This window comes from Micromys minutus (genome assembly GCF_963924665.1).
Source record: "Micromys minutus genome assembly, chromosome: 16".
Lineage (NCBI taxonomy): Eukaryota > Metazoa > Chordata > Mammalia > Rodentia > Muridae > Micromys > Micromys minutus.
The window spans coordinates 33,919,531-33,931,660 of record NC_137985.1 but is presented as its reverse complement, the minus strand read 5'-3'; positions in this window follow the sequence as shown (position 1 = coordinate 33,931,660).

The window sequence follows — 12,130 nt, the reverse complement described above, 5'->3', positions numbered from 1 at the left end:
AACCATGATTATCTAAAAAATAGTTGCCATGAGCTCAAGTCGGCCCCTCAAAACAAAACAAAACAAACAAACAAAAAATAACAGAGACCTGCTGGTATGCAAATACTCCTATGATCACCTATTCTAGTGATTTCTGATGTTTATGTCTTTAAATGACATACTGTTAAAATATTAACCAGGAGACTAATCACACTGAGTAAGTGTAGACTCTCTGGCCAATAAGAGGTGGTGCTCCTGGGTCTTCCCTGCACCTCTTGTCTGCTTCTGTGCTCCTCTGAGTAATTTCTGTTCCCAGAAGGCATCATCCTATTCTTCCAACCATCATGGTATCTCAGTCTGGCCTGGTGTATCTCTGGAAGTGAGTATCTCCTTTCCTAAAGACAGCTTTGGATGTTTTTATGAATTCTGGCAGCTACCATGATTTTAGCATTCTCTGTGTGTGGCATTGGGTCCAGGCAGCTTACAATGCTTAGTTAATAACCAAAGGCCCATACAGTTGTTTTTACGATAAAGCTTTTGTTTTTTCCTCTGCCCTGTCTCCATTCCTCACTTCCTAGACAGGCTGAATATTCTTTGTTTCTGTAATAAAGAACATCCTTTTTCCTTTCCTAGGCTGCTCAGCGAGCGCTGCTGAAAGCTGCCTTAGTAGCATGGAGATTAGGACCTCACTGAAAGTGTGTGTGTGTGTGTGTGTGTGTGTGTGTGTGTGTGTGTGTGTGTGTGTGTTTAATTCTTCTCTCATACAATACATCCTGACCACAATTTCCCCTCACCTCATTTCTCTCAGTCCCCTTGATATTTCCCCTCTCCACTAGATCTATTCATCCTCCATATCCTATCAAACATGAACAGGCTTTCTAGGGCTATTAACTGAACACAGCATAACAAGATACAATAATAATAGGTGCAAACCTTCATGTTAAGGCTAGACAAGGTAACCCTGTAGGAGAAAGGAGTACCAAGAGCAGGCCAGAGTTAGAAATACCTCTTCTGCACACACACACACACACACACACACACACACACACACACACACTCCTACTGTTAGGAGTCCCCCAAAAACACCAATCAAAAGATGTGTTTTCCACCTAAGCTTGTCCTTTCTTGTTGTATATCAAACGTCTTTTAAAAAAATCTATCTATCTATCTGTCTGTCTGTCCGTCCATCCATCCATCTCTTTAGAGACAGAGTTTCACTATGTATCCTGGCTGGCTTAGAACTCATAGCTTAGATCCATCTGCTCCTGCTTCCCACGTGCAGACATTAAAGGCACGCACCACCATGCCCTGATGACATCAAATACCCCTTATTTGGGTTGGCCGTATAGTTCAGTGGTAGAGTACTTCCCTAGGGTGGGGAAAGCCTGGGGTTCAGGCACCGGCCCTGTAAATAAACCACCTTACAATGGTAAAAACATCCTCTCATATACACGATTCTCCTCTTCCCTCCAACTCAGTCCTGCTGCTTGCAGGAATTTATCTCAGCTGAGAATTCTTCAGCAGTGTTTAAAAAATAAACTGGAGGTTCTGCAGGTAGAAATGGTGACTCACTTGTGTAATTCTGGCTGAGATAGGAGGATTGCCTTAAACAAGTTTGAAGGGTCCTTCTTAGAAGGAAGAACAAAATGTTCATGGGAGGAAATAAAGGGACAAATAGAGAAGCAGGGATTGGAGAAAACATCATCCAGAGACTGCCTCACCTGGGGATCCACCCCATATGCAGCCACTAAACCCACACACTATTGCTGATGACAAGTAGTGCTTACTGGAAAGAAACTGATATGGATGCCTCCTCAGAGGCTCTGCCAGAGCCATACTGATATGGAGGATGCTTGAAGCTAAACATCAGACTGAACATGGGGACCCCAATGAAGGAGCTTGAGAAAGGGCTGAGGGAGCTGAAAGGGTCTGCAACCCCATGGGAAGAACAAAATTAACAACTAACCAAACCTACCACAGCTCCCAGAGACTAAAACACCGACCAGTGAGTTTGCATGGAGAGACCCATGGCTCCAGGTACTTATGCAGCAGAGGATAGCATTTTCTCACATCAACTCGGAGGGAAGGCCTTTGGTCAAGTGAAGGCTTGTTTACCCAGTGTAGGGGAATGCCAAGGTACTGAGGTGGGAAAGGGTAGTTGGGAGAGGGAGCACCTTCATGGAGGTAATGGAGGGAGAGGGGGGATTGGATTGTGGGAGAGGGATACCATCTGAAATGTAATGCAGAAAATAACCAATAAAAAAAGTTGAAAAAAAAAGTTTGAAGGCTGCCTGGGCCCAGGTTAGCCTGAGCTGACTCAGAAGAGTCCTGGAGAGGAGGAGGCCTTTGGCTTCTTAGCATCACACCTGAGAGCTTAGCCACAGCGCTTTCTTCCTCTGTCCTTGCCGGGAGTGTTTGAAGTCTTAAGCTCTCCAGTTTTCTCAGTCCTGATTTAATCTATTGTCAGTCGTATATCTGACTCTCTCCCCGAGATTACTTTTTTTTCTTATTACTTAACTTTCAAACTTAATTTTCAAACAAAGGGATAAAAAAGTGTCCTCTTAATGACTATAGAAGACACAGAACACAGCAGTGAATGAGGGAACCGAACTGACCTCTGTTGTTTCGTCTAAGCCCTGTGGTTCCAAAGCCTCATGGATGACACTCCCCAGCCGTTCCTCAAAACTCACAGGCCTGGCCCTGCTCTATGAGGAGGTGTTTCAGAACCTGAGCTTACACCAGAAAAGATGAAAGTTACAAAAAGACTTCTTTAACCAACACACAGGATGCGAGCCACAGAAAGCACGGATTACTCTCACCAACATCACCGAGTTCTTTTTAATATCTCGCTCACTTAATTTCCCCCATCAGATGTTTTTATTTGAGTGTTTTCTCAATTTAACATGTACCACCGTACCACATGGTGCAGTGTGGACATACCAGCAAAAGCGGGTAGAGTCACTGCTGTATGTGTGTGGGGGAGGGTGCAGTCAGGGTACACACAAACTGTCCTAGAGTCCGTGATAAGTGCTGAGCAGGGAAGGGAATCAGGACAGACTGAAGCTCCCTGGGGTAGAAGAGCTGAAGCTGAGAGCTGAGTAAATTTGGACTGCTCATGGGTCAGGGCCTGTCACTGCGCAGGAGCAGCATAGACAACAACCCCTGAGAAACCTCTTTATGCTGGGCATGCTGGTGCACGTATGTAATCCCAGCGTTCCAGAGGTAGAGGCTGAAGGATTCATTTAAGGTTGCCATCCTCAGTCAGAAGGAACTCTGAGGAAAGCCTGGGCTACCAGAAGATAAGAAAAGGCGGTGGTGGAGACTGAAAGAACCCACGCGCCAGGTGACGTATCTTTGGTAGTGCTTTCTGGGCTTAACGTCTGGGTTTTCTCCTCTTTCCCTGCTCCTCCTGACACCCATGGCACATCCTCATCTACTTGTCTTTGTTGACTGGTGTTTGGTGAGATTCCAGCCTAAGCCGCCCTCTCTTCCCTCTGAGCATCTTCTCCCTGGCAGGGTACAGATAAAGGTTGTTTGATTCCATTTTCGGTTCTGTAGTGACTCTGGCAGCTCCCCTCAAACTCAAACCGTAGCCACACATTTATCTACAATCTGACCAAGCAGAGGTGGCGTGGCATTCTGTGCCCCCTGATGCAGGTTCTATTGTTCTATAAGTGTAGCCTGAATCTGTGTGGAGGTCACTGTGATCATCCTCAGGCTTAGCAGGATTTAGATGGTTATGTAGTGAATTTACAAATCCAGTTAAGGAAGGTGACTGTTGACCAAGAGTTAATATCTCTCCTGTTCTTAAAGATCCGTAAGTAAAGTTACAGAGTTACAAGCTGTCAGGAAGTCTCTGCTACATTTCGTTTTGATTAATTGCTCGTTGTCCGATGATTTCAAGGTTTGTAGGCGTCCTCATCAGCCACTGCAGTGGTTTTCCTTCAGGGCTTCTCGCTGTCATGGATTTTTGACAAAAAAAGGTCCTTTCTAGCTGAGAAAATTGCTGAAGAGAATGAGGCCAAGACATGCACAGCCCTCCAGATAATTTGATAATTTCTCAACCCTGCTCTGTGACTAATAAGTACAGCCTTAGTCTAATGGAACTGTTTACTCTGGATGGAAGGACACCGAAGATCTTAGTCAGGCAGGAGGGGATCACAGAAGAAAAGATACAGGTACATCAGGTTTTTTCTCCATCACAGTTAGGGGAGGAGCTGTGAGGATAGCTAACCTGTCAGTTACTCCAAGCTGACCTATGAAATGTATTCCCGTCCTCTTCTTTTTATTTCTATGACTCATTATTTGTAGACATACTAAAAAAAGACACAAAGACACCCGCATCAAATCTGAGAACTCTGAAACATTTGTAAACAGAGGACTGGGGTATGGGGAGATGGCTCGGTGATTAAAGTACTTGGGTGAGCACGGGACTCAAGTTTGCATTTCCAAACACACACGTAAAAGCGGGATGTGGGGGTGTGTACCTATAACACCAGTGCTGTGAGATAGGTCCAAGTGCATCTGGGAGCTCTCTGGATAGCCAGTCTCACTGGAATAGAAAATTCCAGGGTCAGAGAGAAACCCTGTCTCAAAAAATAATGTGGAGATCAATAGAGGACACATGCCAACACCAAACTCTGGCCTTTACATGTGCCTGTGGGTCCCACAGAAATTCAGGCAAGAGGTGGGCAGAAATTCCAAGTCTTCCATGAAACTTTGCTTCAGTGGCAGCTGTCATCTGGGGCACTGACTGAGGATAAAGTAGTCAGTTGCAAGCTTACATGGCTGATACATAGGACTGGCCCTGACAAGTCACTTTCTGCACCAAATGTGCTTTTCCATAAGGCTGTCCGAGGCCCTAAAAACATGGCAGCTGTCTTGTTCAGAAGTGTGTGTGCATCTGGGAGTCTCTCTAGTAGTCTAATATATTTGGCAAACATCACAGCCAAGACTATTTTTATCTTTGCCTAGGTTAGACCTATACAACCTCAGAATACTTGGTATCTTCATCGAGCTCCTTCCCTTTCCAGTACAAATTCTATACAACTATCCAAAGCATCTTGGGACAGCACAGCTCTGATGAGTTCATCCTTATTATGTTTGCCCTCTGATGCTTTATAGAGAGTCTATGTTTCTTGTTGTTAAGATGGCCATAAATTTATAATACAATCAAAAACAAGGTCAAGAATGAAATGGGCTGCTTTTTAACAATCACACACAAATCAGAGATGTAAATTTATACTGTCTCAAGGATAGCAGGAATTATGATCTTCTTTCTTGCTATCAGTTAAGAAGTAGCACATTTTTCTATCTTTTGGTATTTTAAATGCTGACAAGCACTTTCTCTTTTTAAAGTACTTTGTCTTACTAGCAGGTTTGATAGTCCTTCTGCTTAATACAATGTCACCATGTTGTGTTTCCTAAACAAGGCCAAACTTTCATCTGTTCTTGGCATTGTATAGTCTGTTTTTTTTTTTTTTTTACAGATATAGTATCTTCTCTCCATAGCTTGTGCTCTTCAGAGCTGCATCACCAAAAAAACTCCCTCCTCAGCATAAGTTGGCAACTCACAAAAGCTCCCGACTTACAGATAGAGCTTCCAAAAAACCCTCCTCTTCTCCAGCAATTGTTTACTGCTTATACAACCCAGTGGAGGAGCCTTGTATATTTCTGAGTTTCCTGAGTCCTGTAGGTTTCATGAGCTTTCCAATCCTCATGAGTTTTCTTAGTTTCTCTAGTCTCAGGAGTATATATTTTTTTGACCTTTCAAGGAGTAATTCAATTCAGTGGGAATAATTACACACAACAGAAATGTATTTCTTTATGGTTCTGGAAGCTAAGAAATCAAGATCAAGGTACCTACAGGTTTTATGCCCAGCAGGTCTCTATTTTGTTTTGTTTTGTTTTGGGTCTGTGTTAGTTTATGTAGCAGCATATCAGTGATTTATAATAAAACGCCTCAGAGCTATAATTTTTATAAAAAAATGATTCAGCATAAGACAAGTCAGGGCCTTGGCATATTTTCTTGTTTAAATCTGAGGATTTTAAAACTAGACTGTAGCCCTTGGAGATTTATATCAGTAGTGCCAGATGAATGTATCAATTTAAATGTCATCCTGGTCCACTATCCATTTAGCAAAGAACTTGAGTTGCTGAGGACCAAACCCAGAGCCTCACAGATACTGGGAAAATGTGTAACCACTGAGCCACAGCACCATAGCAAAGAAATGGTATTTGTGTGTGGTCTTTGTGGTAACCAAAAGATTCCTGTCTGTCTAATGCAGCACTTCTCCCCTTCGGGTCCTGAATAACCCTTTCACGGGGATAGCAAATCAGATATCCTGCACATCAGATATTTATTTACATTAACATTTGTAACAGTAGCAAAATTACATTCATAAGAAGAAGAATTGTATGGTTGTAGCTCACCACAACGGGAGGAGCTATATAATAGGGTGTTGGCATTAGGAAGGTTGAGAACCACTGAAGAAACAGGTAGATTGGAAACTAAGCATGTGAGTGTAGAGTGGAATGAGCCCAGACTGCTAAGCAGGGATTCTTCCCAAGAACAACCTTTTTGGCTGCTTGGAACATTGTAACTAAAAGGGAGATGGTGTGATGGCACTTGTCACCAAACCTGATGACCTGTGTTTGATTCTAGGGACCCACACAGCAGGAGGAGATATCAACTCCCACAAGCTGTTCTATGACTTCTACACCCATGCTGTGACACACATACATGAACAAGCATACACACACATACATGCATGCACACACATACACACATATGCATGCACATAAATGAATAAGTGTAAAAAAATTAAGTGAATTTAGCTGCAACTTTGACCTAAGAAATTACATACACACACATGCATACATACATGCAATGCACACACACACATACACATATACACACACACATATCTATCTATCTATCTATTTATCTATCTATCTACCTAAATCCATCTCATTATTACTATGGCCATTAAGTTTCAACATGAATTTTAGAGGGAAAAACATTCAGATCATACAACCCTCTTTAGAAGTTTATAATCTTTTGAAAATAGGGCCATATCATACCCACTTAGTGAGAATCATGGTGAAAGTCCATGAACCACCAAACAGTGTAGGTCCTTAGGAAAGTTTAGCTTAATGAAATCAAGCGGAATCTGGGAGGTTTGCTGGAAATGTCATATTGGTTTCCATATAAGGAAAGGTTCCTCTTGGCAAAAACACAAAAGTAAATATTAAAGGAATGCATAGAGGAAAATAATGGGAATAAGTAAATAATAGTAACAACTATTCTCAGAGTAATAATTCTAACCAGCTTGTATGGAACCAACCTGCTCTGAGACCAGAGTAGCATGTGTCTCAATGAACAGTCACCACAACACAGGAGCCATGGAAAATGACACAGGAAAAACTGGATTTCCCATCGTCACAGCGAGGAGGTGGCAGAGTAAGGGACTCACAGCCCTGTGTAGCCTGACTCTGCCCTCCAAATAATCCTAGCATTTCTGCTCCCGGTTTCATCTCATCCATTACCTGTCTTTCCACTAATCCTATAATTACGATGGCTGGAATTTTCCTAATTTAGAGTTTCAGCTTTGAAGAAGAAAGGTACCTTTTTCTACTCTAGTTCTTTTATTGAATGTATTTAAGGCATGCAGTGTGTGTGTGTGAGTGCATGAGTGTGTGCATGTGTGTGTGTGCGAGAGTGGTGTGTGTGTTTTCAAGGAACCAGTCCTATAGCCTCACACCCGCTAAGCAAATGCTCCACACAAAGTTACATTCCCAGTTTTCCTCACACAGATTTTTTAAAGCCTCCCTATTGTTAAATAAAATGTAGATACAGGAAATGGCACATAAGAAACAGAGTTGCCAGCCCTGTGGAAGCCCCAGGAACCTGTTCTAGTCACAGCTTCCAACCTTCACAAAAGGGTCTCTCTCTTTACCAAGTAATGATTTCCTTACTTTTCTTTGTCAACCACTGTGGCTGTAAGCATTTTTTGTGTTGTCTTCTCCTTTAAATAGAAAATGGACACATCTCACCGGTCTCCTGTTTGTACTCTGGCTTATCTCGTAGACTTCTCTTTAAAATTACACAAACAGAGCACATTCTGTGCCACGTCTCAGTGTGGAATTTGCAGGTCACGTTCTCGTGTTCTCTGTCCTGTTTGTCTCCTACAAATTGGTCGCTGGGAGCAGAAGGATCTTTACAGCAGGCCTTTGGGAGGGTGCTGTGCTCTCTCCCCAGGAAGCACACCCTGTCTGCTTGTCTCTCTGTTTTTCCATGTGAGTGGTCTTTGGAACTCAGCGTCTTGACTGTCAGCTCACTGAATGTCACGAAAAGGTGACAGTCCATAAATTACTTTGCTAGAATACCTTTCAAAGGAGATGCTTCTTTTCAACTACTGTGGACCAAGTATGTTCTCGGTACAAGAAAGCAACCATGTTTTTTAAAAAAAAATTAGTTGATTAAAAAAGAAGAAGAACCCGTGTTTTATTTTTGATAGCTTTGCTCTGGAGCCCATGCTGACCTCAAACTCAGTTGCCTTCTCAGCTTCTTGAGCACTGAAAATCTAGTCTAACATCTCATCCCAAAGTGCAGTAATTTAGAGCCAAAGAAGTTAAGTAGCAGAGCCCAAAACACACTGGCATTGAGAGTAGAGATTAATTCACTAAGCCATGATCACAGGGGGGCTACATTAGCACTAGAGATAGCCGGGTGCTCTCCTGTCTTCCCCATGTACTTGACTCCTTCAGGAACAGAACCTGAGGTTCAGAACCAGAAATTTCATGAGAAAAAGAGCAGCAAATCTCCAAAGCATTGTTCATCCTTCCCAGTCCCAGCTCTTTGTCTTCACTTCTCTGCTTTGTAGCCTGGCTGGACTCATTGGTAAGGTATGGAAAGCCTGTATCATCTGCACTGCTCTTGCTTGGTTGGGAGGAAGGGGGATGGACCTCCGTTGCTGTGATGATAGACTCTGGCTATCACAATGCACCCTCATGCCAGGTTCTTCCCTGTTCTCAGCAGGACAGTAGGAACTCAACTCATAGTTGAAAGCGCCAACCGCCAACTACCAACCGCCAACACTCATCCAGATGAGCCCTAGCCAAGAACCCCCCTTCCACTGCATTAATGCGGGAGGGGTAGAGTTTAACAGAAACCAGGATAAGCAATAATAGTGGAAATCTCAAACTGGTAAGAAAAGAGGAAAAATGTATTATAGCTTTCTAATCTTCTAAATGCTCTCTCTCTCTCTCTCACACACACACACACACATATACACACACATGCATGCACACACACTGGCACACATGCACACACTCACTGCATGTGTGTGTGTGTGTGTGTGTGTGTGTGTGTATGAGAGAGGGAGGGAGGGAGAGAGGAGAAACAGTGCCACCTCTAGACCCTCATCTGTTTGTACCCTTTACTCTCATGACATGGTGTCCAACCCACCTCCTTCTCTTCTGGTCCCTTCTCTGCTCTTCTTGTAGCGGTGCCTGCCCCTCCACCCCACAAGAGTTTTTGATCCGAGGGAGAAAGGCCAGAATGACATAAGAACATGTGATTTTGCACAGGGATGCAAAACCCAACCAACATGACTGGGAGCCCCAAGGACAAGGACTCTGGTCTGTGTTTGAAGCACACTGTTGTGGTTATCGTGGAGGGGTAAGGATGGCTGCATGGATAGAACTCTTGGGAGGGAAATGAAACTTGATAGCAGCGGATATTGCTTACATCAGTATCTTTGTGTTAAGAGATCTCAAGAGGCTGATCATCCAAGTCCTTCTTCATTGCCAGAAGAGTCTGGAAGACTCTTTTGTACAGGTACAGGTACAGAATTATGCCCAAGAAACTACAGTTTAGTTTTTATTTTCAATTTATGATTGCAAAATCTATTTACCACATTGTGACCAGATATCATAGAAAACACAAAATAATAGAACACAAAATAGGCCTAGTTGGATGACATGGGAAAGTAAGTTTTTCACTAAGTTCTTTGGGCATTGTGTGTGTGGGTATTAGCATCAGGATGTATACTGGTTGTGTTGTGTTTTAGATGGAGGTTCACAGTCGAAAACTGAACAGTGTTGCACAGTAGAAAGTCTTAAGGGAATAGATGATGGGATGGTCCAGCAAGCAAAGGCCTACCATCAAGTCTGAACACATGAGTTCAATCTGACCTACAGGGACAAACATACACATGCAGAAATAAATGTGGTAAAAAATAAAGTTGTAGGAATAAAGACTTGGACTTCCTGGGTCTGCTGTGTAACTGTGAGCTTAGTCTCCCTGACTGAGCCTTACTTTCCTGTCTGTGGAGTGAATGAGTAGAACCAGCTGAGACCAGAAAGGTGAGCTCATTAATACTCTCCTTCTAGGCCCTTGGTTCCATGTTTAAGGTAAAGTAAGAACTCGACATCCTTCAGAGGGTTTTCAATGGGGGTGATGACCTCTTTCCAAAGTAAAGACCATATATCATCATGTTTGTAGAAATACACTAATATCTCCCATAAAAAGTATAGTTTCCTTAAGCCTCAACTCATTCATTCAATAAGTAGATACCAATATGGCAGACACTGGTCCTGATGCTAGGGAGTCAACTATGGGATAAAACCTGTGATGTCTCCATCTTGAAGCTTCCTGTTGTAATGCTCCTCCTTCTCCCAACATATCAAGAAACATCCTACACGCACAAGAGGAGAGTTACAGTTGTTGTTGTTGTTTTAATGATTGGTTTGCGTCCTCATCTTTTCCACTCCAAGCAGTGGAGATAAGTCCATGGAACACCAATAATGTGGCACTTCAAGGGGTCATCTGTGCTCAGAAAGTGACCTGACCTGAAAAATCTCAAGCCACTTGACACATAAGCATTGCCAGACTAACAGTTTCTCCCTCTGTCTCCTGGAGCTATTGGAAGTACAGATCTGTCAAGCAGCCCACGTTCACTTTAAAAGTGTCTTTTTATAACTTCTTGACATACTAATCTACTGCCAGAAAGGGGGATGACAAGCACCCTCTGGGGACAATAGGAACAGGGTGACATCCTCCTGCAGGGCCAGGAGTGTTGTCTGGAAAAGGGTATGGCCTGTGAAATCTGAGTTTGGCTCTGAGGTGCTCAAACTGAACTCTGGAGCAACCATGGTGCGGAGACATCTGGGGTCATCCTGGCCAGCAGAGGGCAGTAAGAACCCGGTTTCTACCCCCACCAGGTATCAGGCCCTTTCTGTCACAGCTGGGCAGTTGTCAACATGACAGACTGGCTTACAATCTCTTGCACACATGTTGGGATAGACCAGAGCCCTTGGGAAAATACATCCTCCTTCTCAGCTTTTGATATTAGACATGCAGATGCATTGTCATATTTAACTGAAGAGACACTGGTACATCAAGGTTTGGACTGGACTCTGGGAACAGAGCCTTCCAGAAAGCAGAACCTTCGCCTTCTGGAGACTCCAAGTCTGGATTCTTCCATAGGCAACAGGCAAATGGCTTGTTGTCCCTTAAGGTGATTCCTCATGGTTCTGAATTATGAGGCATTTTATGAGGTGCAAACTCTAGGAGTTAGGGTTATCTTGACCAGTTCAGGTGAGGCATTGTAGAGCTGTGTGGATGGTGCTTTGATGTCAAGGCTGTAAAAAATATCAAACATGAGTCTTTTCTATCAAATAATATTAAAACTTGTGTAGGACCAAGAATTAAAACCTTTTGCTTCCTCTACCTTGTAAGACTTGAAAATGTTTTAATCCGCCCCACCTAGTGAAAGCTTTGTTTACTCAAAAGCCCACTGCGCTGTTCTGGGAATTTGACGTCTGGAAGCTTGTTCTCCTTGGAGCAGTGAGTCATTTTTCCCTTCCAATTCTTCTCATATTAGCCAATCTAATAAGATTGTGAATTCATGCTCCAGCCAATGGGACAAAGACACACTCCTCAACTGCCCTAGAAAAACCAAGTAGATGTCCTGATTTTGGGCATTCGTGTTAGCAATTGGGCAGCTCCATGGTAAGCCCAAGGGGCCTGGTGACACTGGGACATATCACTAACTATAGAGGCGACACATTTCTGCTGTTGCCTCATGTCACATGTCCTCCCCCGTGCATGTGCTATATCCCCTGATAGAAGCCCCCACCCTGTTCC